General features: G+C 30.4%; 1 protein-coding gene across 1 annotated transcript in view; it reads right to left on the reverse strand.

Annotated features, from left to right (window-relative positions):
- The window catches only part of ken (zinc finger and BTB domain-containing ken and barbie protein), a 135,578-nt gene that overhangs the window by 97,999 nt on the left and 9,758 nt on the right, over positions 1–27,821 (reverse strand). The gene's annotated exons all lie outside the window — the stretch shown is intronic.

Consider the following 27,821-nt stretch of genomic DNA (forward strand, 5'->3'; position numbering starts at 1 on the left):
GGATAGGGAAATGATGATCATTGGGTCAAAAAGACTTTTATAAGGATTGGAAAATTGCATATTTGCGTATATTGACTATTTTTATAGTTTTAGCAATTTTTTTTTGAAAACCATCTGATGTGGAATATTTAAGCTATTTTTACAGATCGCTGCCCTAATTCTTGAATGTTCAATAGACCATTTTTAGAAAATTGATTTATGAATGCCGATATGTTCATTTTCTTATTACGCGTCCATATATCCATATTTCAGCCTTTTTACGTTGCATATAATGCGTATTTATACGTAAGGTTTCTACCTACACTAAGATGAGATTTTCAATTTAAAATCAATGATTTTAATGTATCTTTATAAAAAGTCTATTCTAAAACTATTCAATGCGTAAAAAAAAGCTTAACTATAATGCCTTCCTCAGCACAGGTTTTTCCAGTCAGAAATACATTGGTAATTCAATTATATAATGTATTCTTGTGAAATATTAAATAAATACACAATTATTTAAGTTCAGATTCTTACAAATATTAAAATTATGCAGCCGTCTTCCGTTTGTCGTAAATAAACGCGTCAGAAAATCGAAATCGCAACCCTAGCGCGAGACCACAGCCGCTATAAATTTAATTATTTTAATTTTAACATAAATCCTAAAAATCATGACATTATGTTAAGAACAATAATTTGAATTCGAAGATTTTTATGCTTATATTATTGTATTGTGTCTCATGCACCAAAGGGCTTAAAAATTATTTAAAGGGAATATTTCTTATACTTTACAACTTAAACAAGACTCCATCTCGATTTCGGTCTAAATCTTAGCTTCGTTCAAAACCTAATTTAAAATTGGTAATTTGTACTATTTTCTGCTCGAAGTAATTTTATTTATCGGTCGCATCTTTAAACATGTGTACATATGCCGTGTTTGAATAATTGCGTAAACATGAAATAATCATAACAAATTAAGTATAGCTATGTGTTCACACATGTGTTGACATTAAGCAACATAATATTAAAGTCGCAGACAGAAACAGTAAAATAATTTAAGAGTTTTAGCTGTTTGTGTACCTACACGTGTCCAAACTATGTTTTATTTTAGCCTGTTTTAATGATATAAAATGCTTTCATACTTCCACAATTTGAATATGGATTAATAATATGGTCGCTTAGAGTAAACAGATGTAATAATTAGTTTAAATAACAATGAATAAGGCACTTAACGTAACATTTAATTTTAATTTTAATAAATTAAATTAAATAAACTAGATGTACAGATTTATATTAAATAACGAAAATTCTCAATTTAGATTAACTTATTCACCAAGAAAGGGTAATGATGATGATATTTAAGATGAAAAATAAAGACGAATGTTAAATTAAATTTGAATTGTAATATATATCCAAGAAATACAAGATCACATAATAAGTTACCTTACAAAAAACCTAAGACTTAGAGAAAAATAAATAGCTTTCTGCATACAGCAATAAACTTCTACAGCTCACATTCAAATGACTTGAGAGATATAGAAAACATATAAATACTTTAAAAACAAGTTAAAAACTGTTCTTACAGCCCATGTGACGAGTGAAATATGATGTAGTTTAATCGACTTTAAATAGTGTCATAATATATTATATCCCCTCATACCAGCACTTTTGCCAGCATATTTTGTACCAATAAAATATGTACTAAAATATAGTAACGTCTGACGAACTTGCAAAACTCCTATCTCCAAAAAAAAATATTTTTACAAATGGGTTAACAAAAAGATATAATTTAAAAAAATTAAACTGGTTTCTCACTCTCTTGTAATTTAAAAAAAAAAGAGATTAGAGTTTTGCAAGTTAGTCAGACGAAATGTAATTTAATATGTAAAATTAAACGATGTATTTTGTCATAAATAAATAAATGTTTTTTTTTTTTTAAATTAGTCATAGTCAAAAAAATCCATAGTTCTTGTTCTATTTCACAAACAGAAATATATTCCTAATCCAGCAGGACACGGACAATATTGATTGACATTTTTTCTCTACTATTAAACATTAAACCTGCATTCTGCACAACTAATATATGGGAACATTGTTAAAAAATATATAATAAATCTTGCATATGCTAATTAAATTGAAATAATTGCGATTGGAAAAACTTAAAGAAACCTTAATATTAGATTAAAAGAACACTTAAGGTGCCTAAATAATAATATTTTTTCTGAATTCGCAAACCACCGGATAGAAAATAATAATTTCAAAAAAGACACTGGAGTACTTTTAGTACTTCATGTTAAAATTAAATATTAAAATTAGACAACTTGGAAATCATTGAAATTAAAAAAGCGATTCAAATTAAGAAAAAAAATGTTAACCAAATAAACAATATTTTTTTTAGTCTACTCCTGTCTTGTTTCGAATATATGCATCTCAAATTACAACCCTTTTAGGAAAAAAATACTTGATTTATTGACTCTTACGTGTAGTGTAAATATACTACGAGTATGTACGTAATGGCAAAATGTACATATTGCTATTACGTATCTCAAATAAAAAAGAAAAATTCGTTACTGCGTTTATCGATTTATTTAAATGTTTAATACTATTTATGTATTTCATGACAAATATATATAAATACATTAATATTTGTAAAATCTGTTTTCTTACTAGTTATACACGGTTTTTCAGGGCCAGAAAAACTTCAGAGGAACATTCCTCATGATAAGCTTAAAAAAAAAAACATTTTTTTTCAGGTTTAGACTGGTATTCCAAACGCTCTCGCGGCCGTTTTATCTCGTGTATTTTGTATGTAAATTCACAAGTGGTTCAGAATACTACCGTCATTAGAAAGAAGGACGTTTCTACATAAAACAAAAAACGGAGAAAATAAATAATTTGTAACCCAGAGATGGAAAAATTCGCTGTGTGAAAAATACTACTAAAATTAAGTATATTATCATGCGACAGTATGTATTATAGTCTGTCCTATAGGAACATATATTAATTTTAATACATTTTACGTTATTTATTTAAAAATTAACATTTTCATCTTCTTTTTATTTAAAAAAATACAAGCAAATATGTTATACAGCAATGAAAAGACGTTTCTAGCTAGAAACGCCCTTTTTATTTAGTAATTAAGGAAACATCTTTCTTTTTTAGTGTCAACTTGCTAATTAATTCTACTTAACTAAATAAAATGGACGTTACTGGCCATTACGGTTTTTTAAACTAGCAACGTCGACATAATAATCAATTACCTTCGAAATTACCGGCAGATCTTAAATTTAATTGAAAACGAGTAGGTACATTCATTTCCGATGTTTTAAAAAACGGAATAGAAGAAAAAATAAGTACTTTAATCAGTCTTTCATAATTATATTAGTCAGAACAGCCTTTTATAGTTAGTAATCTTCAAGACTTTTTGCATTTGAGTCTCATTTATTAGTGAAAATAATAGGGTTGTGGTTATTTTAGGAAGATAGATGTATTTTTAGTACATGCGTATTTTTTCCTGATTCCGAATATGTATTTAACTCATTTTCGAAAAAAATGTTAGGTGCGTCCTTCTTTCTTATGACGGCAGAAGAGCACCACTGGACTCTTTAACAGCTGCGTGTGGAGGTGAGTTTTCTCCCTCAATGACTACATTACCTTCCATGTAACAAAAATTATATGCCCTGAAGTTGGGGTACCAACGGATACGAAAATTATGACGATTAAATTAGATTTGACCACATATATTGTTTATAATAAACATCAAGGTATCTTTAAAATGCATGATAATATCCTTTATGAGCAAATGCCTTTTTTACATTCGTAAAATTATGACTTATGTTATTTCAATGTCGTTATTTTCAAATAATATATTAATACGTTTATGCCAAAAGCGTTTAATTTCATTTAAATATATGTATGTAAGTCCATAAAAAAAAAAATATTTTTATTCATGCACATATTTTTTACAAAAGTCAATAAAATTAAATGCTTATAAAAATAACACATAAAATATCTTGAGAAAGTGTAAAAAAAAAACAAGGGAATTTCGTATCTAAAAACTCCCTCAGAGACAAAAAAAATATCAATGTCCAAAGGAATATTGTTCAGAACAGAGATAGCCCTTCCAAAAGACATAACAATTGGCAGGTCAGTCCTGTGTATTGGAATATGGAACCGTCTATTTATCTAGAACAAAAAAGAGTTGTCGACCGATCAATAATCAAAAGTAATGCGGAGTTAGATACGCATTCCTTCTGGTTTTTAAACTGTTGTAACCAAGCATACCCTGAAGAAGCTAAGTGGAATAGAGCCATGGATAATTTTCCACTCCCTCGTGTAGAGAAATCAAAGATTTTTCGGAGCCCTCTCTACAATAAGAAAATAGGTACTCTAAGTCACACGGCCCCCAAATCATCGAACCACTCGCCAGACTACTTCGCACCAACGCAACGAGTTGTAAAAAAATCAGTACTTGTAAATTACCGAAAATCCTGAATACAAATAAAAATACAAAATACGCACATGAAATTGTACTCTCATGAGATTGAAAACTCATTCTGGGACAGTTCCAATGAATTCGATTAAGACATAATCAGATAGAGTTAAACAATGAGGAAGTTTAGTGTCTTTTTTTATTTGTTAATAGACTATTCAACTAAGCCAATTTAAAAAAATACATATCGTATTATCAGCGCCATAATTTTTTAAGTTTTGTATTTCTGAAATAACTGCGCATGTAACGTCAGAGGTTGTTCTCTGTTAAGCTAGGGTTTCCTAGGACAGCGGTGCCCGTATTTTAACGGCCGTAGTGAACGGTGATGCGGTGAACAGCCATCGTAACGATGACTTGAGTGTGGTTTCCTATGAAAACGGTGTTATCAACACCATTTAACACCATTTCCCTATGAAACCACTCTCTAGACGACGTTACGACGGCTTCCCACTGCATCACCGTTCACTACGGCCGTTAAGATACGGGCACCGCTGTCCTAGGAAACCCTAGCTTTAGATCTTCCTATTGGTCCGTTTACGGTAAGCCAACATGATATCCTTCACAGCTGTCACATCATTGGTTGGTTCATATGAACTAGTGACGTCAATCAAAGTAGTGCGTTTTTATTAAAACAGTTTTTTTTCGTACATTTTCAAGAATCTTTGCGGTACGATTTAATGATCTAATTTGTACCGCGCGCAAAAAAATAAATTATTTAATCCAATTTCCCGTAGGGCTGAAGTTCCTTATTCAATATAAACAAAAAATAATAAGGAATATTTTTGTGTTTATTTCCATTTTTAATTACTATAAAAAAAAATACCATGTAATCTTTTACGGAATATTTTATTTTTTCTTTCTTATGTTACACAAAAATATTATAACTGTCCATTATTTATTATAGGAGCAAAAATTCATTAAGATTTTCTTGTATACCCACGAACAGGCCATGCCTTTGTGGATTTTTTTGTTTACTATATTTACTATTAATATGTATTTCATTGCTATGTAATTATGCTTTATTTTTTTAGTACTCTGTTTTACCACTTGTGTTAGTTGTAAAAAGACAAGAAAAAATAAAATAAACATTTAGTGAACAAATCTTGGAAACCTTTAGGAACAATTTTACAAAACAACACAGCTTACATAAGTCAAGGGTTATCGAGCAACAGTATTAGGAAATGATTTTTAGTGGAACATAATTATAATTTGAGACTGAATAAAAGTTGATTTAAAATGAATAGACAGAAGGTTATATTGAGTAGAAGCAATGTAAATAAGTGACCTCAATCTGAATTTAGAAGAGTGCAACATCTTAAATGAACTACCATAAACTGTTTCGATCTGATCGAACTCACGAAGTAATAATACTCGTTTTCTCCTATTTCGCGATACCGAAGCGATTCGTTTGTAGTAAATTTCTTTCTGCGCTCTCCCGCCTCCCGCGCATAATGGGCGGGCACCCAGTACCTACATACTATTCCTATATAGATGTTCGCTAATGTTGCGAATACTGACCCGCGCAATGTGCCTTATCTACCGAAATACTCGCGTTTGCGAAACTGACCTGCGTCAATCGCCGACGGGTAGAGGGACGATGAAATCTTTCTTCTGACTCTGACGTCTTTACACGGGGGAATTACTCCCGTGGAAGAGAAATGATCTGGCGTCATGTCTCAACTCTGACACTACCTATAATAATATAACACGGGCTGATACTCAGCCAATATACAAAATGAACACTGAGATTGCAAAGATCACGAGTCACAACTCCGTGTACAGTACAACGAAAGTTGCCAACCATCTGTCATACAGTTAATAAGATGGTTTTATACATGTTATTACAGATACTTAAAAAAAAAATAAACATTTGTATTTTTGTTTTCAATTATTATTGGAATTTATGGTCATTAAAGTAATTTCATCAAAAAACATAAAGCAAATGTATATTTATATAATTATAATGTATAAGAAGGTATTTCTTTTGGCTGAATCCCAAAAGGAACACTCCTAAATTCATATGGGCAATTCTTTGGTATTATTTTTTTTATAAAAACATGTCTGCTGCAGAAATTAAATATTTTCGAAAAAATATTCTTTTTAAAATAACGAAAAAAAAGACATATTTAGGAAGATTTAATTTTTAAAAAATAACACAAAATTAGTTTCATTTAAAATGCTTGTTGAAATATTGAAAAGTGAAAATTTGAGATTTTTCTTTACTTCCTTCCTTCCTAACTTCCTATTCAATCGTTTATCTTTAAAGAATTAGAAAAAAAAAACAAAACACTTTTTTTTTATTAAAAATCAATGTACTTTAGTTTAGTCAAAATTTCAAGAGGCGTAATTTATATATCATATAAAACTTTTATGTATACTTTTATTAGAAATATTACGTACCGTGAAAAAATTGTTTTCATAAAACGTTCATGTAAAACGCCGTTTTCAAATGGCAAAATCGTATGATTTCCTTACTTTTATCAGACTACAGCCTTAACTTTACCTTTCCAGTGATGTGTAGCTAGTACAAATTGAATCTTATAACTTTAATATATCTGTAAATATAATGAATACTGGGTTTAGATAAGATAAGTATTGCTTCGCCGTACATTTTTTTTAAAAATATGGCAGTTACTTATTTTTTGTCTTGCTTGTAATGTGTACAAGGCTTATATTAACTGCAAAAGATAGAACTATTGAAAGGAATCAACAGACCTTCTGTTCCACTTTGAGAGCGTTCTGTTTGCTCTAATTTTTCATGTTTTAAGCGATTTAATTTGAAATTTTATGCCTGTTGACTTTAAATATAGTTAATTGAAGCGATTGCCTTTGGGTTTTCTATTTTTTTGATTGTAAATCCCTCATTTTTGTAAGTATATTGACAACACAGCGCAAGTTTTTTGGCCCAGCAATGGATGGTTTAATATTCTCTTTGCTTCGCGGAATATAATGAACTAATATTTTATGGCAAAACTTTTTACGTGACTTATTTTCACATAATTACATGCGTTATAGATTGCTTGTCTGTTTACATATTAAAAAGAATATCTTTTTTCGAAATTTATTTAATTTACTTATACATACACACATAAAAACATGTCATCATTATTAATTAATTTTATTTACTTATTTAAACATTTTATATACATACACAGTTTACATGCATATGCATAAGGGCGGGTATATTGCCTTAAGGCAATTTCTTCCTACCTACCCAAACCGTTCAATTTGAGAAAATCAGTGGTATATTAACATATTGTTGGTTTATTAATATTTTTTTATAAATCAAAATAATGGTTAACATGTATATGTTTTTTTATGAAACAAAAATAAACTAAATATCTACACTATACTATGAAGAGAGGATGGGGTAGAGAGGGAAGGAAAGAGGGAGGAAAAAGGGAAAACTTAAATATTCAGGAAGTGATATTTCATACGTGATTTGAATGTAAATAAAGAAGAGGCAACACTGACATTAGTGAGTAGATTATTCCATAATTGTGCAGTTACTACTGTGAAAGAGGAGGAAAAAAAGGGGGAGAAATGGATATTGAAAGGGTTCTCTCGTGACTAGAACGAAGAGTTAGCCTATGCTATGATGGAAGTTGGAAAACCTCTCTCAAATGAACAGGCAAAGTGGGATTATTTAAAATCTTGTGAAGATGTGATTGATTATGAAATTGTTCTGATCTAAGGAAACTTTGCAGCATCTGATAGTCTTCTGCTATTTTAATTTCATAACAAATTAACCTTGATAAAATTTAAAATAAATAAAATGAACATTTTGTTGATAAAATATAATTCTTCTTATAACTATCGTAGTGGTGATGTCTTAGGATAATATCCACTCGTATTGAAATAAAGCAATTGGTGTAATAATTAAATGTAAATTATTTTCCATCACATCTCGCGTACAATCTCAGAGTAGTATGAGCATCGATGTTAATCATTTTACCTTTATTTCTTAAGTAAGCCGAAGGTTGTAGCTACATCATTTCCTTCGTACCAGGCAATAAGCAGAGGTAATTTTAAATGGTTCGAGAACCTTTGTAAATAGTGAAAATATCAAAAAAGATAAATTAATTATTTTTTCATGCATTCGTTTTCAACGGAATCCGATTGTTAAAATATTATGCCTACTACAGGAAATGTATCTGTAATAATGCATGTGTTGATACTTTCCATTTTAACATTTCATAAGGCACTTTTTTGAGTTGATTTACGTCTTGCAAACCCAAAAAAACATGTTATTTTTAAAGATAATAAACCTATTGCTTTTAAAAAAGCTGTGTAAAAGGCTAATCTACCAGTGTACGTTATTACGATACTCTTGTGACAATAGATTTATTATTGACACGGAATGTTAAAATATTAATATTTCAATGCTTGTGGTATATTTATGTACCACTTTGTTCTGTGTGTTATATAAATGATTTATTAATTAAAGTATGTAGTACCTATGTATGCAATATAAATAGTTCAAAACTAACACGGGTATTTTCTAGCTAGCTAGGAGCAATACTCTAATCGTCGTTACAATATTTGAGTTTGTCCAAATGTTCGTAGACAAAAGACTGGATTTCACCCCCTCGGGAGTCATTAAGATTAACAAATTAGAACAGGGATGGAGAATACCTTAAATAAGGGAATATGGCAGTCTAGGCATTTACAGGGCTTTGGACCTGTCATTGGCTGGTTTAAGTGGCCACTTTACACACTGTGTAACATTCACCATTTTGCCTATGTTTTAACATCCATATTTCTTCAATTCTTCCATTTGTTGATTTAAGTGAAGTTAAAGAGCTGAAACCTTTATTGTTGTAAAGAGATTCTTCTGACATAAGCCTTGTAAATGCGTAGACTTCCATATTTCATTATTTAAGGTATTCTCCATCCCTGTTGTAATTTGTTGATCTAATCGTCTTCTTAAATTTTAAAAATAAAATAAATATTGACGATCATTTTAATATCATTATGATATCTCTATTCGCGCATGATGCATAGGGCACTCTATTAATACATCAAATGGAGTGTACTTCGATCATCTGTTGCATGAAGGTAAGGTGATCAGTCTTATGCTTAAGGTTTCAGTCCAGGGACTGTGAAATATTGCGGTATTTAACCACTTTAACAATAAATATATTACGTCAACGCTGCCAGGTGTGGTGTTCTAAAAACGCATTTTTAACGCGTATTTACGTACTTAATACACGCGATCTATCGATGGAGCGATCTCTTCACGCGCAATTCCGTTCAGAATACCAGCCCAGAAAGCTTACCCCGGATCTCAAGCATGGTAGGCGAATGCTGCACAACGAGGTCGACTTATCCCCCCTCGATTTCCTGATTTTAGGGTTTTCACTACGACTAAGAGAGTGTTTGGCCGAATACCGGATATTCGGCGAACCCCTATGCCGGATAGCCGGATATCCATTTCGTTGTATCTTCCTTTACATATCGACCATGTTCAGGTAAAAAGAGACTACTCACAAAAGTAAAACTTCACAGGAAGACCAAAAAACAGTAAAAACACCTTGGTACTCGAATTTCCCATGTTTGAATCGGGCTGTGGTCTCGTGGCTGGTGTCTCGGCTCGAAGGTCCGTGGTTCGAAATCCACTCTACCCCAACTTGATTCCCATTTTCTAATAGTTAGGTATTTATAACTCATTAAAAATGGGCATTAAAATGAAATATTTGGGTAAATGAAAGTGAACGCAAATATTTATTTATTTTTTTGAAAAAAAGGCAAAACTTTAAATGTGCATAAATTAAAAAGGGTTCGAATGTTTTATTATGTTTTGTATCATCACTTATTGATTAATGAGTTGCATATCAATGCAAAAAAGTCAATTTATCAAATAATGAGGATTACTTCCTTGTTCTTAAACACGGACGATATAAGTAAATCAATTAAGTGGCGTTGATTTCAATACATTTTTGCAGTTTAATGATTATAAGGTATCCGCCGGATATTACTACTATCCGGTATCTGGCCGGATTAGGCCGGATAGGCCAGATACCGGATAGTTACTAGGTATACATAGCATCTCTTATTTTCAAGGATTCTAGTTCCATTATACAAATAGATTTACTATTCATATTCGCCTGGACACAGACATATATAATTGGTGCATTTCCAAAAATTTTAAATTCATAGATGGATAGAATTTTTTGGTAATAGATTTCTGACTTTATTTTTGATTTTGACACTAATAAAACATACAGGTTTATAAATTTGAAAAATAAACTATTATGCCGTTTGCCATTAGTATTTGAAAGCAAAAAAAGAAATATAAAGCAGCATACTAAAAACAACTACTCTTAAGAAAAGTTAATATTTATTTTTATAAGAAAATGTTTCAGCTCTTTTATTTCACAAAATATCAACTTTGAAAAAATACTCAAGTTGTGATACAAAATGGGAAGAATAACGTAAATAAGCCAATAAGAGCTCATAAGCCGTGTAAATGCTGCGACTTTAGTATGCCTTTTCTGTATTTCAGAATTTTTTATGTAGCTCTTAAGAAAATAATATTGCGAAACGTTTTACAAGGCGATCGATGAAACAAGGTTAAAGATTACATTTCTAAATTAGAAAATTAAAATTATATAATTTATGAAACCAGTTCCTACGAAGATTGAGTAAACACTTTATACATAATATTACCAATTCAAATATTATCTTTCATTTCCACGTGCGTTTGATTAATATGAATGGGTACTCTTGTAATTATTTTTTACTTCTTTTATTTATTTTTTTATTGAGAAATCAAACGGTAAATAATAGTTATACTTTGTGATAATTTAAAAAAATATATAATTCTTTATGTGTAAACAGTAAAAGAAAATCAGTAAATATTTCGAGTATGTCCGAATCATTGTAGACTAGCAAATATTTAAAAAGAGACTTAGAAAATACCTATCGGACCTTTGTATCCGGGAAAATACATGTCAAAGAAAATCTACTCTTAGGTTAACGTTTGATTCAAGCAGAAGAAAACTTGTCGGAATCCGGCGCTCCCCAAACACTAGGTTCGGAAATCGTGCTTTTGCCGTTGGCGGCCCCTCTGCCTGGGCCGGAAACAATTGTCTTCAAACTTACGAATCATCGACAGTCCCAGTCAGTTCAGATCCAAACTAAAATCTCCCTTGCTGAGTTTATCATACTCTCAATTTTACATCAGAAAATATAATGTCACTTTAGCTTAGTTAGAATGTAAGCTTAAGTATACAATTGTAAAGCGCCCTTGAGGTATATTTTACAAAAATGGCTGCATTTGAATCAGCCAAATATTATTAATATTATTATAAGTTATACAGAAACGAATATAAACTCTAGATATTCTAAGGCATAGGACCTGCGATTATAGTTTAAAATTATTTTCTGCTTATTAAACATTTTTTTTAAATAAAAAAATTGTGTTTCCACAATTCAGCCAAATATTTCAATTTACATATGGAAATCATAGAACTGAACTCCCTTTAATATAAAGTAAAATGTTAATTAATATATTTAAAGCCTAGAATGAGCTACCTCTTCATATAAACATGCACCTTTTCTGGCCACCTTCATGAAAGTCCTGAAACATTATTATATATTCTTAGAGCCCTAACCTGTCTTCATTTTGTTGTTTTGAAATATATATTTTCATTCCCTTTCTTTCCTTGGTAACTCTTTCTCTCTCCTCCCAAACTCAAAGCCTGATTCTACATTCCTCATCCATTAATATGTAAAAAATAATGTAGTTTATATGTGCAAGCCGTATCTCCCCATTAAAAAAAACATTTGTTGTTGAATTAATTTAGTTTTTTCATGTATGTATCTTTTGATATATATTTTGTTTTTAAGTGCAAATTTTTGAACAACTCTTCTTTTGACCAGTCTGTTTTGTTACGCCACATTTACTGTATATGTGTTACACGTTGAATTTTTTATTATTTTGCTGCCTACTGGGTCCCGGTTAAGATGTTGCGATTCTTACTGTGGGCAGGTACCACACTTTTGTCTCCGGCCCAACATAATACTTTATAAAAATGCATGTAACACAAAAAGAACAAAAAATAATAATAATGGAACTGTCATTGTGCATGTGCTTTTGATATTCTCATCGCGATCGTGAATAAGTTATTTTTACGATCAATAAGTCAATTAATCCACTGTGTCGTGTAATAACATTAAACAAAATAATAATAATCATGGAATCACGTCAAGTGCACTTCCTTCCTACAAGAAGTACCACACTAGTAGTACTAAAAGTTACCACACTTTTGTCTCCGGCCCAACATAATACTTTATAAAAATGCATGTAACAAAAAAAAGAACAAAAAAAATAAATAATGGAACTGTCATTGTGCATGTGCTTTTGATATTCTCATCGCGATCGTGAATAAGTTATTTTTACGATCAATAAGTCAATTAATCCACTGTGTCATGTAATAACATTAAAAAAAAAAATAATAATAATCATGGAATCACGTCAAGTGCACTTCCTTCCTGACCACAGGATTTAATCTAATCCTGACTGCCACGAGAGAAGTTCGAGACAATAAGGAGTCAGAACTCCAGCACAAGGTAAGTAATTGCATTCATTGTATTAGGGTTCAGCGGCAAAGAAAATAAATATAACGCATCCCGCAAATCAGACCGATTTCGAGCCTTCATCTGCCAACAGGCAAGTGGCACGGACACTGTTTTTTAGCCTGCTGGAAGATATTGCTTTTAGCAATAGGTCCGCCAAAGAATTTGTTATTTGTGCTTAAAGATTTAAATAAATAAACATGTCATAACTTTCTAATTTTTTTCCCAGAGGTAATTTTCTCCTGGACCCCGATTACAATGGAAAGTTAACAGAGTTATCTCCGACTATCTATAAAGAATAACCGATATTTGTGTATGAAAATGAGTATATTTGCATGCTTTTAAAGTATTTTCTCCAGTAACCTATAATTGAACATGTTTAGAAGAAAAAAATGTGTGCATATTCTGTTTTTCATGAAGAAAACTTATTTTGACTTTGTAGATAAAATTGAGATAAATGTTAACTTCTCATTGTAATCGGGGCCCTGGGTAAAGTTAATAGCTGTCAGCACTTTAAGATATGATACATTATTTAATTAAGTACTCAATTAGGTATGTTTATGATATTTTATAAAAATAACATCGAAACACTATTTTTACATCAAAAACAGTCAAAGCAATTTACATGCATATATTTTTAATGCTTAGATAACAATTTGAATAGAAAATTTAAAAAAATAATAACCTAACCAACTAATAATATAATAAGATAAACTAACCCCTTATTTTATTAACAAATATTTGGCCAAAAGCAAAATAACACAAAAGTGGTTAAATAATTGTATTTTCTTTAATATAAATTGAATATTTATTAAAATAATCAAACACAGTCGACAAACTTTTGGACATACTCTAAACATCGTTGATTAAACTTCTTTTTAATTAAATTATGTGATGAAATCCTCCCCGACTGTATGCCGCCAACACATGTTTCCCCTAACAATGTTCTTTTCTTTTGCACTGAAATATTATTGTATAGCTTTCAACTTGAACCTATGCTTAAGGTATTTTTTTTTCAAAATAAATTATTTCAACACTGAAAAACATTCATCAGTCTTATGATGCCCGTTAGACGGCGAAAGCGCTATTTGGTCAAATGAATAAGTGAAAGTGTGGTACAAAGTATTATTAATTTGTAACTTTTATTAAAATATGAGTTATTACCGAAACAAAACTCTTTATAAAGTTCTGTTTATTTCATGTTTTATAAGTAATCCAGTTTTGAAATAGTCGGTGGCAGTTTAAACCGCGGTAATATAATAAACTGATCTTTAACTACTTTCTGTTATGCCGAATTACTAAAAGTATACTTGTATATTTATAGCTGGATAATTTATACAGCTTAATTTTTGTGAATATCACCTCAAGGCCGCTGTACAATAAATATCCCAACAAGCCTTGGATCTACAGAGCGCATGGACGGTTGGGATTAAAATTTCTAGTTTCCAATTATGATCGATGTTTATAACCTATATGAACTATATAAGAGTATGTCTTGCAGCTACAGAGGGCAAGGGCTTAAGAAATTTAGTAGGATATTTTTTTAATTGACTATGAAGTAATGTAATTGAAAGTAATTACCTAATATAACCTTGACTTTTACCCGAGGACACAAATGTGAACAGGAAACCATTCTAGAGAAAGGAAATTAATGTTTTATTTGATAGGAAAATCGCTAAGGTTGCACTTGAGTTCGAATTACCACAAATTAAACTAATCATGACGCATTTAATCAAAAATTATCCTCGAGCTACATTAATAAAAGAGATTTAAAATACGGCTTTAGCCTGCCAATGGTAATGCCAGTAGGAAGAGCAATGTATCTTTTCGGATATCGACATATTTCATGTTACTGTAAGAAAATTCAGAGAGTTTGCTATTTTTCGAATTGAAATTGTGTTTATTATTTTAATTTTGTAGTATGTATATGTAAAACATATTATTGAATTAATAAATTTATTTAAAAATGACTTTAAGCAAAAACATGAGAAAGTTAAGCAAATTTAGGAAAAAATAAAACGTCACTGTTAAAAATTATGACAAAACTTATAGATCAATTGAAATCGTTTTAAAATATGAAATGTGTTTAATTGTTGTATTTATACTTTACAGTATTAATCGATTTGGAAAATATTTTTTCTATTGCGTAAGTTAAAATTTAAATTCTCAGCAAATGATTTGAGACGCTTCCATTTTACTATTCAATGTATTATTATTTTGTTTGATTTAAAAATTGTATTTTTTTATCAATTCATAATTTTCAGCTACTGCCATGAAAAATAAAATCAATAAATTGTTTTCTGCTTATTATGGATAAAAAAAAACATTTTTTAAAATGTCATTTTTCGTCACATAAAATAAGCATGCTATCGTTTTATGTGTGTATTGATAGTACTTTTGCCTTTCTTCAAATTAAAATATATCATCTTAGTGAAATTTCCAAAACTTCCAACGGCACACAACACACTTAATATACTTTTTTTAGTAATTATTTATAGACTGGAACGCACATTCCATTCAAAGTCAATGTTATTTTTCATGAAAATAAATATAGCACTTCGTAAAACAGTTTAAATCATGGACCTGATCCGACTTAAAAAAAAACTGTTTTGAGTTAGGTCAGTTTCTAATGCTTATCCAAATCCAAGCGGATTACAAAACCAGTCGAAAATACGAAGACAACTTAAAAACACTACTTGACAATAAAATATATACAACAAAATTATCTCAAAAAGTAATAGCGTGATTTTTTAGTGTTTAAAATTTTTAATGTTGCAAAAGTGGGTATCCAGATTTTCAAAAAAGTTTCTCAATTTACTGCAGAATTTCTATTGACTTTTTGGGACAAATTGATTTAATTCCTGATATAAAATATATTTATATAGGTAACAATTAGCGAAAGGTTGCGTTCCTCTGTCCCTGTGTGGTAACGAGCAGTATTGAGAAACACTAGCCGCAGGAAGCCGAGCCTCTCTCTTCAACAAGGAAAGACCTTGGTTTATTTACTATGCCGCTGACTCGACTCTGCGCGCTGTGAAATAAATGTCGGAAAATATGAAGTCATCGCTAACCGAGCTTGTGGAAAATGAAGGAAAACCTACACAGAGGAATAATCTATGCCAGTAATAACGAACGCCTACAAAGGTAAATACGCAAATAACATTTTCTGAATGCAGTCGATAATAACTATTAAGTATATTGAAATGTTTTGTCTCTAATTAGTATACCTTGCGTTAAAGCCTTTCGAGGCAACCTCTTACAACGTCCGATTAAATATTTAACTATTGAATGCCTTTCCAAAAAGTTAGTAAAACGATTTAATTGCGATATTCCTCTATCACTTAACTTTATCTATTTATGCTTTATATAGTAAGTTCATAACATCTTAAGAACTACTAATAGCTTTACAATATTTATATTAAAATTTACCAAGAACACTCTCTTTTTATACATATATTTTAAGCCTTTTAATTTCTTAGGACTAAATTGATAATTAATTTTAACGTATTGTACAGTTTTAATCTCCTACAATGAGTTTTGAGACACTGTTTTTTTCCTCATTGGGAATCTTATCATTTTTTTTTATCTTTATGTACTTATATATGTGTGACATTGTTGGTTAAATTCAATCGTACTTTTTATAAGATTTAACACCTTGATTAATTTATGAATGAAAATTGCTATATTATATTTTATTTGTTGCTTTACTGTAAGAAAGACAATTTATTAATGCATTATTTCTATATCCAAATATTGTATACATTTTTTGAGAGGATTATTTTCATTGCATTTTTTCCCTTTGCTTTAAAATGGTTAAATTCCATTTGTATTTTACAACCCTTTGCGTAATATCAGCACCAATCATCAAAAACTAAATGATTTTTATAAATCAAGATTATCAATAAAATGTCTTGGTTAAGTTTTATTGTTTTATTTATAGACCAACAAGCACTCTCTAAAAAGATATGCGGTAGCAGATTATTTTGATGAATGGGTATTAAAACATGGTTTTTCCGTCACTCTCTCGCAGACCTCACCGGTGTTTTACTGTGCAAAAAAGACAACTGCACTTTAGACTGCTTTAACCTAACCGAAATCAACAAAATCGAGGTCTGGTTTTCCCAATTTATGCACCCGATTCAATTATATTTTTATAAAAAGGCATCAGCAAGATTTTCTTGTGTCGGTACCTTTTGTAATTTTTAAAACAATTTATTATATTTGTGACCCTAACGTTGAGAGAGGAAAACACCAATACACATCATTTGTGAATGTGATGCTTTGTATCATAAAAGAAGCCGCATCCTCGGGGGACCACTGAGGACGTTAAAGAGTTCGCCCTCTACCTAATGCCCATGCTTTACGGATCTATACTTGGAGGGGGAGATTTAGCAAATTGAGAACTCCCTCTACACAGCAGCAAGATTCTCTAGAGTATCCAGTGTGTAGAGTCGATTATTGTAATAATACCAATGAATAAAATGACTCGCCTACAGTCTGTATTGAGTGCCGCAGCGAGACTTATTTTTGGAATCTCTAAGTTCAGTCATATCACTCCACTACTTCGGGAATTACACTGGCTACGTTTTCCACAGATGGTGGAATACAAACTATGTTGGCTTATGTATAGTCACTGCACAACTCTGCTCCAGAATATCTAAGGGAACTTTTCATTCCAGATAAACTAGCTGACAGACGTCTTACGCTTAGATCAGCTACATCTACATCTATATCGAAAGGAAAAGTTATCATACCTCTACGCAAACAGCGCACTAAATTCGGCGAACGCGCATTTGCGGTCGCAGGCCATACGGCGTGGAATGCTCTCCCAGCAGAGGTGCTAAACTGTAAAAGTGAAGTGATGTTTCGGAAAACCTTAAAACCCACTTGTTTTCTAAATCATTTGAATAAATTCGTAGCATGTCATGGTAAAGTATATTGTTTTGCTTAAATTATAAATCCAAAAAGTTGAAATTACATTTATTTCTTTATAAAGTCTTTGAGGTATTCTATTACGAAAATGGCGCCATATAAGTTATCCATAATTATAATAATTTAAAGACTAGGGCTCGGAGGGCGAGAACTGATTCACGAGGACCCATCACAATAGATCTTCATAGGTCAAACAGGATCTTCAAATATATTTTTTTAAGTTAACTTGATTTGTGAAACTAGCTCTAAGTAACGCTAGCAATTAACCACTAGATTAAATCCAACCACAAATTATCTTCTAGGTTTGGAAGCCATATTTTTTTTGGTCAAAGACGATACACAATAATATAAGGAAAACAAGTGCATTTGTAATAGTTTGAATTCGAATTGTGAACTATCATTACAAATACAAACAATCTTTTAACTGGAGTTAAACAATATTTAAATTGAGTTTTTAGCATATTTTGAACAAAAAAAAACCATTCAAAAGGTGAACAGGAAAAAAATTATTTACCATCAAAATTTCTCCAAACTTCTCTGATGGTCATATTTTTTAACGATCATTTTTATCATTTGGATAGTTAATAAAAATAATAATTAAAAGAGTAAGAAACAAAAAAAAGTTTCATAACCTGAGGCTACAGAATTATTTCAAAAATGATAAGGAAAAAATAAAGGAAAATTACATTTTTCAATACTAACGTGTAAAACAATTTTTTTTATTTGAAGTAATATTAAATAAATGATTAGACTCCCATACTTCCCCTCCTTATCATCATCATCATCATCATCAGGCGTATGTTGTCCAATGGTGAACATAGGCCTCCCTTTTTAGTCTCCATATTTCCCTATCCTGACCCAACCGCATCCAACCGCTTCCTGCAACTCGTCTTATGTCATCAGACCACCTTGTCTGAGGCCTGCCGCCACTTCTTCTACCCGTTCTGGGTCGCCATTCCAGGACTTTTTTGGTCCATCTAGAGATAAGATTAGAGCGAGAACAAAGGTCACCGATGTGGTCCATAGGGCTGCCAACCAGAAATGGAGCTGGGCTGGTCATATAGCCAGAATCACTAATAATTCATTATTATATAAGTGTTATTACTGATATAAACGTATTTTATTTTATTTATTTTATTTATTTTATTTTATTTTATTAGGGAAATCAACAGTTCTACATACATATTTTTAGTAAACAAACAGATATAGTGTATAAACTCAGAACTAATAACAGATTTCCACATAGTAAACAAAGTTAGTAAAGAAAATATATATTACATATCAAATAAATACATACAATTTATACATATAAAAATGTTATTTTCAAGTACTCAATAATCAAAGATTTTTTAAATATTAATTTTAAGAACATTAAGTTACTGTAAATTGGACGGGATAAGGACAAAAATGCTTGAAGAGAGGATAAGGAGGGGGGGGGGGGAGATGTACATATTTATTATTATAATGTCTACTAAGTTACATAATACATTTTTAGTGTAAATTTTAAATCTGACAGAGTGATGTTTGTGTAATCTATATTTTTAAATTTTGTATTGTACATTGAAAAAGTCCTACGAAAAAAAGCATTTTTAACATACGATGTTTTACTTATTGGTACATGAAACAGGTGGTACCGTCTACAAATCGTGGCTGGCACATGTATTGTTATTAAACCAAGCAGCTCTGTACAGTCAACCATTCCTGTCACAATTTTGTAAAGCAGTAGTTGGTCCGCACACACTCTGCGGTATTGTAGAGAAATGATTCCATGGAAGGTGGAGGCAGTGAGAGTAGATACATAAGAAATACCGGTTTTGTATTTAAGGTACTTTATAAATTTGTTTTGAATATTTTCTATTCTACTTATATATATGGCATACTGGGGATTCCATATCGGAGAGGCGTATTCCAAATGGCTTCTGACAAATGTATAATATAATGAAATAAGGGCCTTTGGATTATCAAAGTGTTTACTCATTCGAATTATGAAACCTAACATGCTCAATGCTTTGGAGGTAATTTTATATATTAGTGTTATTACTGATTTAAATGTATTTTAATTTTATCTTCCGTGCCTGTTTAACTTGGTTCAAAGCCCTACTACATAGGTAAAGATTTGGAACTACAATGGAAACGCAGTATAATATTTTTATATGTCTTTATAAAAAAGCCCTCGAGGTTACAATACGGTGTAATTTGCATTATTTTAGAAAGCAATTAGTTTTATTAGTCGTTAATTAGCTGTATGATTCAGTTACCTTTGCGATGCATCCTATCAAGCACATCTTCAATCGATATTATTTTAAAATTGCTTCATCAGATAACTCCGCACCATTTCAACACGTGTTATAGGTTATAACTGTCACGGGAACACTCGAGTGTAATGTGTATGTAACTAAAGCGGTCTATGATAAGATTGGCCTATTCGTAGTTCACACCCGATGTCAGCAGCATAACTTTTCACGATATGAGGTCGATAAGAAACCGATGAATGGAGACCGTTTCCCGCAAACAGATGGATATGAAATTGATACAAATACGGCACGATAAAATAACACAGCTGACGATTTTATACCAGTGGTGGTATCGCTAAAACTGTTGTACAATAATCACAAGAAGCAAACACATATATAAAGAAGACAGACATAACAAGAATACAAAGACAACAAAATAAAATTCTTAAACTAACATACAACCTACCCTACCTGACCTCTACGACTGAACTGTACAAAAAAACACACCAGTTTGACATAAACTACTTGACTAAAATTGAGACCTTAAAAATTGTGCGCAAAATAACACTGGGAAACATACAAGACGACGACATAATATTAGTCAAAAATGCTGACATACATAAATATAACACCAGACAACAAAAACACTATCATATTGAAAAAGCAAAGACAAACACAGGACAGTCAAAAATACTGCATAATGGACTTAAACACTACAACGACCTACCTTACTACTTGAAAACTTTTAATGGAGACAAATTTAAAATCAATCTGAAAAAGCACATGATGACTGAACTAACTAGACTAGACGAGACATAAAATGACTAGACAATATTAAATTTCTAATGTAACCCTAACGGGTTTTTTAAAATTGTAAATAAATAAAATAAAAAACAAATAAATAAACCCAAACATGAAGATCGGCAGCAGAATTAAAATCTTTGAAGCTTTTGTGCCACCATAACGAATGCATAGCAGACACCACAGTTACAAAAAACGAGCTAAGAGTGTATGAAATAGAGAAATATCACATACTACGAATATCGATAAAAACACGTGAAATAAAAATGTAGGAAAATTCGTTTATTTTCAAAATCAATATGGATATTGTGGAGAAATGTTCTCATACACATGTTAAAAAATATGTTTTGACAAAAACGTGACGTGTTTGGCTTTGACAATTGTAACGTCATGATTTGTGACGATGAATTTAAACGGTTACAAACGAAGTTTGAAATTTAACCGAATCATGACGTATTAGGGGCAATGCGATGAACCGTTTTCGCGAGAATTTGAAATTGTAAATGTAAAAATATTTTGCTAATAAGTACAAATATTTTTTTTTACTTGACACTATTTTAAAGACCCTTATTAATTTAAAACTGTAAAAAAAAGTAGTATTTTACTGTTACGCATATTATATGTTGGGTGATATTATGAATCTTTTCGCGGGGGTAGAGAAGATTTCCGCTTGATGATTTTTATGCTTTGCATGATATACACTACGTTTTGAAAACGAGGAAAAACAAATATGGTTCGGTCAATTTTTGGGGAGTGCTGAAGAATGAAAGTCGCAAAAATATTCGCAATGAAAATCATCGTTTTTGGTTTCGCGTGTTTGTATTTGACAATTAATCATCAGTGTGGCCGTATTTGAAGCAATTATAAATTAACAAACGTAGGTCTAACGTGACGAATTCTCGACAGAAAAAGCGCCTTCTTATTTATTTGATTTTCATATCCGACAATAAAAAATAAATTCTTTAAATCATTACGAGGGGATGTAATGCGCATGTGACCCAGCCCCCCAAACTAAAGAATCCATAGGCCCATTTCACTCATATCGGCCAAATACACACGACACGGTAAAATTAGGATGGATTGATGTTTAATATTTTTATTTAATTTGTGGCTACTCTCATGTAAAAATCCTGCAAAAGGAAATCGATTGCACATTACTCGACTGCATGGTGTGTAGTTAGAGCGTTTGCCTGCCATTACATAAATATTTCAAAAATGAATAAAAAATACAATAAATTATTACAATTACATTAGATTATAACTTAAAAAACTTTATTGTAAATACATAAGAAGATATTTAAAAATTTTACAACAATTTTTGTTTTACTAAATTCCTGGAAACAACGTTCAACTTAAGAATCATAATATGAAACACACTGTATTCTAACTTACATGCTGCATCTATAGATATTTGTAATAATACTTTTAGGGTCAAAGCACCAGTAAATGATCACCCCCCAGTAAATGACCATTGGTAAATAAAACACAATAAAATAAGAATTGCTACATTTGTCCAGTCAAAAACATTTAACACTATAAACTATGACAAAAACAGTAGGCGGACACATCTTTTGGTGAGAAACAAATTTATCAGTTTTGAACTGTGAGTTGTCAAAAGGTAATAGTGCGTCTTCCCGTTATTGTTCGGAGATTGATGATGTTTTTTTATAAGGAAAGGTGTGGTAAGTGTTTTATTTGATGCTATTTCTTATGCAATTATTTGAAAATATACAAATTCAAATGTGTTAGGGTGTTTTATAATGTAATGATGTAACTAAATCTGAGTTTTATTTTTACAAAGATAGAAGTGGTCATTCACTGGTGATTCTGCTATTTTTTTAGAGTAATATTAATTCTAATTGTAATACTCGTAGTTCAATAAAAAGTAAATGTACTTAGAAAAATGAATGAGTTTTTTATTGTTTTCTTTTATTTTTTACGCTTAAATAATGAAATTTATACCTTTAATGTGGATTTCACTACAAGCTGAACCTTAAACGGTCATTCATTAGTACTTTGACCCTATATTAAGTTTTAAAAAAAAGAAATTTAAATATTACAAAAAAAAACTGTAATATAAATTGTGAAATGAGTTTCCTTTCTAAACACGACCATCTTACTCCATTAGAGACGTAAAAACGTTAAAAATGATTTAACTTTGTACAATCGTATTTCCGTATTTTCTCCCTGGATTGGGATACTAAAGCAATGATTTTTGTACTTCCTATAGATATTTACAATTTGCGTGTCCCTGATGTTTTGATTTTTAAATAAATTGTTTTTTTATGTGAGCTAGACCAATCCAAAAGTCCTCAAATGCCCTAAGTTTTATCTGCCGCTTTCAGCCGCACGGCATACAAATATGATACATATTTTTGAAAAACGAATAAAGTGCCGACGCAGCAAAAAAATACCATGATACTATTTCTTAAAAAAGAAGAAAAATCATTCAAGTTTTCAAGTTTCAAGTGGTGCGAAAATTGGAAATACGAGACACCGGTTTTATCGTTTTCAGTTAAGTCCGACGTGCAGTTGTCTTTTTCGCACAGTATTAGGAAGACATCTGCGAGAGAGTGACATAAAAACTGTTATATCGTGAGTATACAAGGAAAACCGGCTAACTGCAAAAAGCAAGTTTTGTGTAAATTGAATTTTAAAGTTTGGTTGTTCATTAAAAATCAAGTTTTGTTTTTTTAAATACTTATTGTTTATTGTACATGAAACATATTTTTATACATTACAGAATTTATATGAAATAAAAAGCAACATAATTTTGAGAAAAAAAATAATTAAGTAAAATAAGAAAAATAAAATCCGCCTTTAGCTGATTTTCCTTGTGAAAAAATTTGTGCTGGTTGAGTTAGCCGGCGACATTGTCTAACTGAATTTGAGTTCTATCAAATTCTACACTGTCTTCATCTTCAGATAAAGCATCTAGCACATTAGCGAAAGTGGAAAGACTCTTTTACCAATGATGGAATTCTTCGGGAATGACCCCTGTTTTGTATAACTTCAATAAAAACTTTGGATGTGATATTGTTTTAGTAACGAAAACCAGACAAAGACACTTAACCGTTTTTTCTTGTATATTCATTATTAAAAACATAAACTTCAGTTGAAAAATAATCACTTAAAATCATTTAAGTGATTTTCTTTGTAATGATTTGAGAATAAATGCTATATATATTTGTATTTACTCGCTCTGCAATTGTCTGAAACTGAGTTAATGGCAGTAATACCATTTAACCGATTATACCCGTAGATAGAGGATAAAAATTTGAAGTTAATGGTATTCATAACTCAAATATGCCAAAAACGCCGTTAACCGGTTTTCCTTGCATACCCACGATTTAACTTACATAAATATAAAATAAACAAATATCGTATATGAAACGATTCACAGTGTATGAAAAAATATACGGAGTTAAGAGAAACGTCTTGACTATCATAATTTTTTTTTAATCTCTGTATTAAATTATTAAAGTAACCATTTTAAATATACACAACATAAGTTATAGGTGTTGATATAAGTTGGGTACATTTTTTCCAAATTAAAAAATGAGCATCCAAAGTGAAACAAAATGGCAAAGGTTCGCCGTTTGAAAGAAAGATTTCCGCTCTTTAAGATACTGTGTTTGCTTTTACGTTCAATATACGTATTTTTTTTAACAAGTCTTCAAAATGGAGTATCAAGTAGACAAAAGTTATCCTTTTCGACACCTTCTGTTCACATTCAATTGAGGGAATGAAACTGCTAGCGATATTTGCGCAGTGAACAGCAAAGATGCTTTAAATTACTAAAAATAATGAAGTACAATAAATTATTTATTTATTTATTTATTTTGTTCATTAACGCCCAAAAGGCATTTACAAAAAATAAAAATGAATTACATGCTAACATACTAAATAATAAACAGAATATACAGAAAAAATATGTGAAATTATTGACTAATTTATTTAATTTTTTTGTGTCCTCTTGCTTTCTTTAACCAACAAATTAACACCCAATACATAATAATTGAAAAGCAATCAAACAATAAATTAAAAAAATTACTCCACGAGTCCTCAATGCATAACGCTATCACTTGGTAATGTTACTCCATATCCCAAGGTACTTGGTGTATGTTCCAAATAGTGATGACTACTATTGCGTTATACTAGACCGAGTATTTCGAAATAATACCCCTTATCTTTTGTCTATGGGTGCCAAATAGTACAGAGATATCACTAGCTAATGGCAACTTTCATAAAAACATAACAAGTATTTTGATAATTGAGTAAAAAAAAGTACTTTATCTAGTATTAAGAGGGGAGCCGTAAAACTAAAGTAAAAATCCCATGTTTGCATTAATTTGACGATTTAACCTAGCTGGATCGAAGAGGGTGAGTTGAATCTCCCATATATCAATTTTATTTCGATAACTCGAGTATATTTGAGCTATTTGCTACATATTTTTTGAAATCATGAAAATAACACAAATAAACATTTTTCTTTTATTGTTCCCCAATTTTCATATCATTTAATACTAAAAAAGAAAAAAAGCGTAAATAATACAAAGGTCGATTTCCCGCTATGTACATTACCATTCGGCGAGCTTAAAAAATTAATAAAATACACGAATGAGTAAAAAATGTGTACGCGATAGTATAAATAAATTATTGCACGATCATAAATACATCCAGCTTTTTACTCTCATGATTATACAAGCAGGCTCTGTAGCTCAATCACAAATAACTATCGACGTGCTCATAAGCGACGTGAAAGCAATTTCTCACCATGGTTATTTATCGTATTTGCGATCACTATGGAACATCTTTTAAATCAGTATTTTTATTTAGGTAGGTTCTTTGTTAATAAAAATAATAAACTCGTAATTATTTTTTTAAGATTAAATTCGCTTTGCCCAATGAAAAAGTTCAGTGCTACGAGAAATTGGATAAAAAAAAAAATTTCTTACCCGCGGTAAAAATAAGAGAGTTTTACTGTAAAGCGAAGTTTTTCGAAAACGTAAGAAACGTACGAAAAAAATAAATAAAATGAACTACTTTGAACTACGTCACAAGTTCTTAAAAAATCAACCGATGGTAGTGTTGTGCTAGATTTCCGGTTTTCAGGAAGCTAACTCACTAATCAGCAAAACTCACGTAAAAGAACTTGTAACGTCACAGGTGGAGTAATTTCAAACATGATAGGCATGAACTATTAATTTAAAAGTTTATTTTACGAAGCGTAAGACTGTTTACCTTACCTTCCATATAGCAAAAAATATCTAGATACGCTACAATCGGAGTGCCCCTAGACCCGAACCTTAAGATCTTACATTTATGTATTGCCAAATTAGCAAATTAAAACAACCCTACCTGATAAGGGGATGATAATAATTAAAAAATCAACATTACCAATTTTGAAAATGAAAAGTAGAATTATGATTGTTTTTTTTTCAAATATTTAAAAACACAGATAATAGTTTCTCGCACTCAGACCTACATAACATTTTGACTCTTGTCTTAAAGCACTGAACCATTTCTGCGAATTTCGATAGTACAAGTAAACATTTTATCTTTATCAATTAATTTTTCTATTTTCTAGTATTTTATTCAAACTATGTATGAAAAATATCCAAATTCAAGCATTCATATAGCAACATTTCAATTAAGTATTATCTCACTCATGAAAACTAACAAATACCTTATAACTCAAAAAATAATTTGAATAAATCCGTAGCACGTGACAACAAAATAAATTATTTTAATAAATTACAAATTTAAAAGCTTCAATTAAATTAACTTAACAATAGAATCACCATGTAAAGCGCCCTTGAGGTATATTATTACGAAAATGGCGCTATATAAGTTATCCATAACAAATAAATAAAAAACTACATAGTACTTACATAATATTGTTATTTTCCTTGCATTTTTTGAGAGAATTTCTAATAAGTTACTCGTACTATATATAATCAAGAAAAAACTATTAAAAAACATCGATAAAAACATTTTATAAAAGATACATAAATTCACTAGTACACCGACATCTATTTATAATTATTGGCCCTAATAGTTCTATACAAACATTAGGAAGATATAGAACTATATATAGCTTTTTACTATAGTATATAAATATATTTTAGGGTTTTGATCTGTCTATAGGGTGCAGAATAGTATTCTCTAACGACTATGAAAGTTGTTGCTTATAAGTGCCGAAAAATAAATAATAAGTGAGAAAAAGAGTTTATAAAAATAATCTTGAATATAATAATTATACAAATATTTTTTATATGCTAATATTTTTATTTTGTAAAAACTAGTCTACGTTTAATCTCTTCAATATCATAGTTTTACCTTTTTTAAAAATATATTTTTGTTATTCTCTATTTTATTCAGTAGAATAGTGAAAGTTAGTGACTGTTGCCAAATTTATACATTGTTGGTTATTTATTAACTCGGTTAGATTTTTATGTTCGCAAATGCTTGCAAAATATAAAACAGGTAATTTAAATTTAAGGTTTAAATTCGAACGATAACCTGAATATTAGCTAACAATGAATTATGTTCTCTTGTGATATAAAAAAACTAATTGGCTCTTTTAATTTCACTTTTTTCATTAAATCTTTCCATGTCTGATACTATTTAAAATATTTTTTTTTTATTCTACCTACGTACCTACTACTGTTACTTTATTACATTTTTTGCGTCAGTAATCACTCGCGAACGAATAGAGGCGTATAAAAAAAGTAAGCAGTAAGATGTAAAATAATGTATCAACGAAATGTTTGCCTTCGGGATGTCGATTTGTAAATGCA

Source organism: Micrasema longulum, unplaced genomic scaffold (genome assembly GCF_059751315.1).
Source record: "Micrasema longulum isolate JH-2025_06_02 unplaced genomic scaffold, ASM5975131v1 h1tg000015l, whole genome shotgun sequence".
Taxonomy (NCBI): Eukaryota; Metazoa; Arthropoda; class Insecta; order Trichoptera; family Brachycentridae; genus Micrasema; species Micrasema longulum.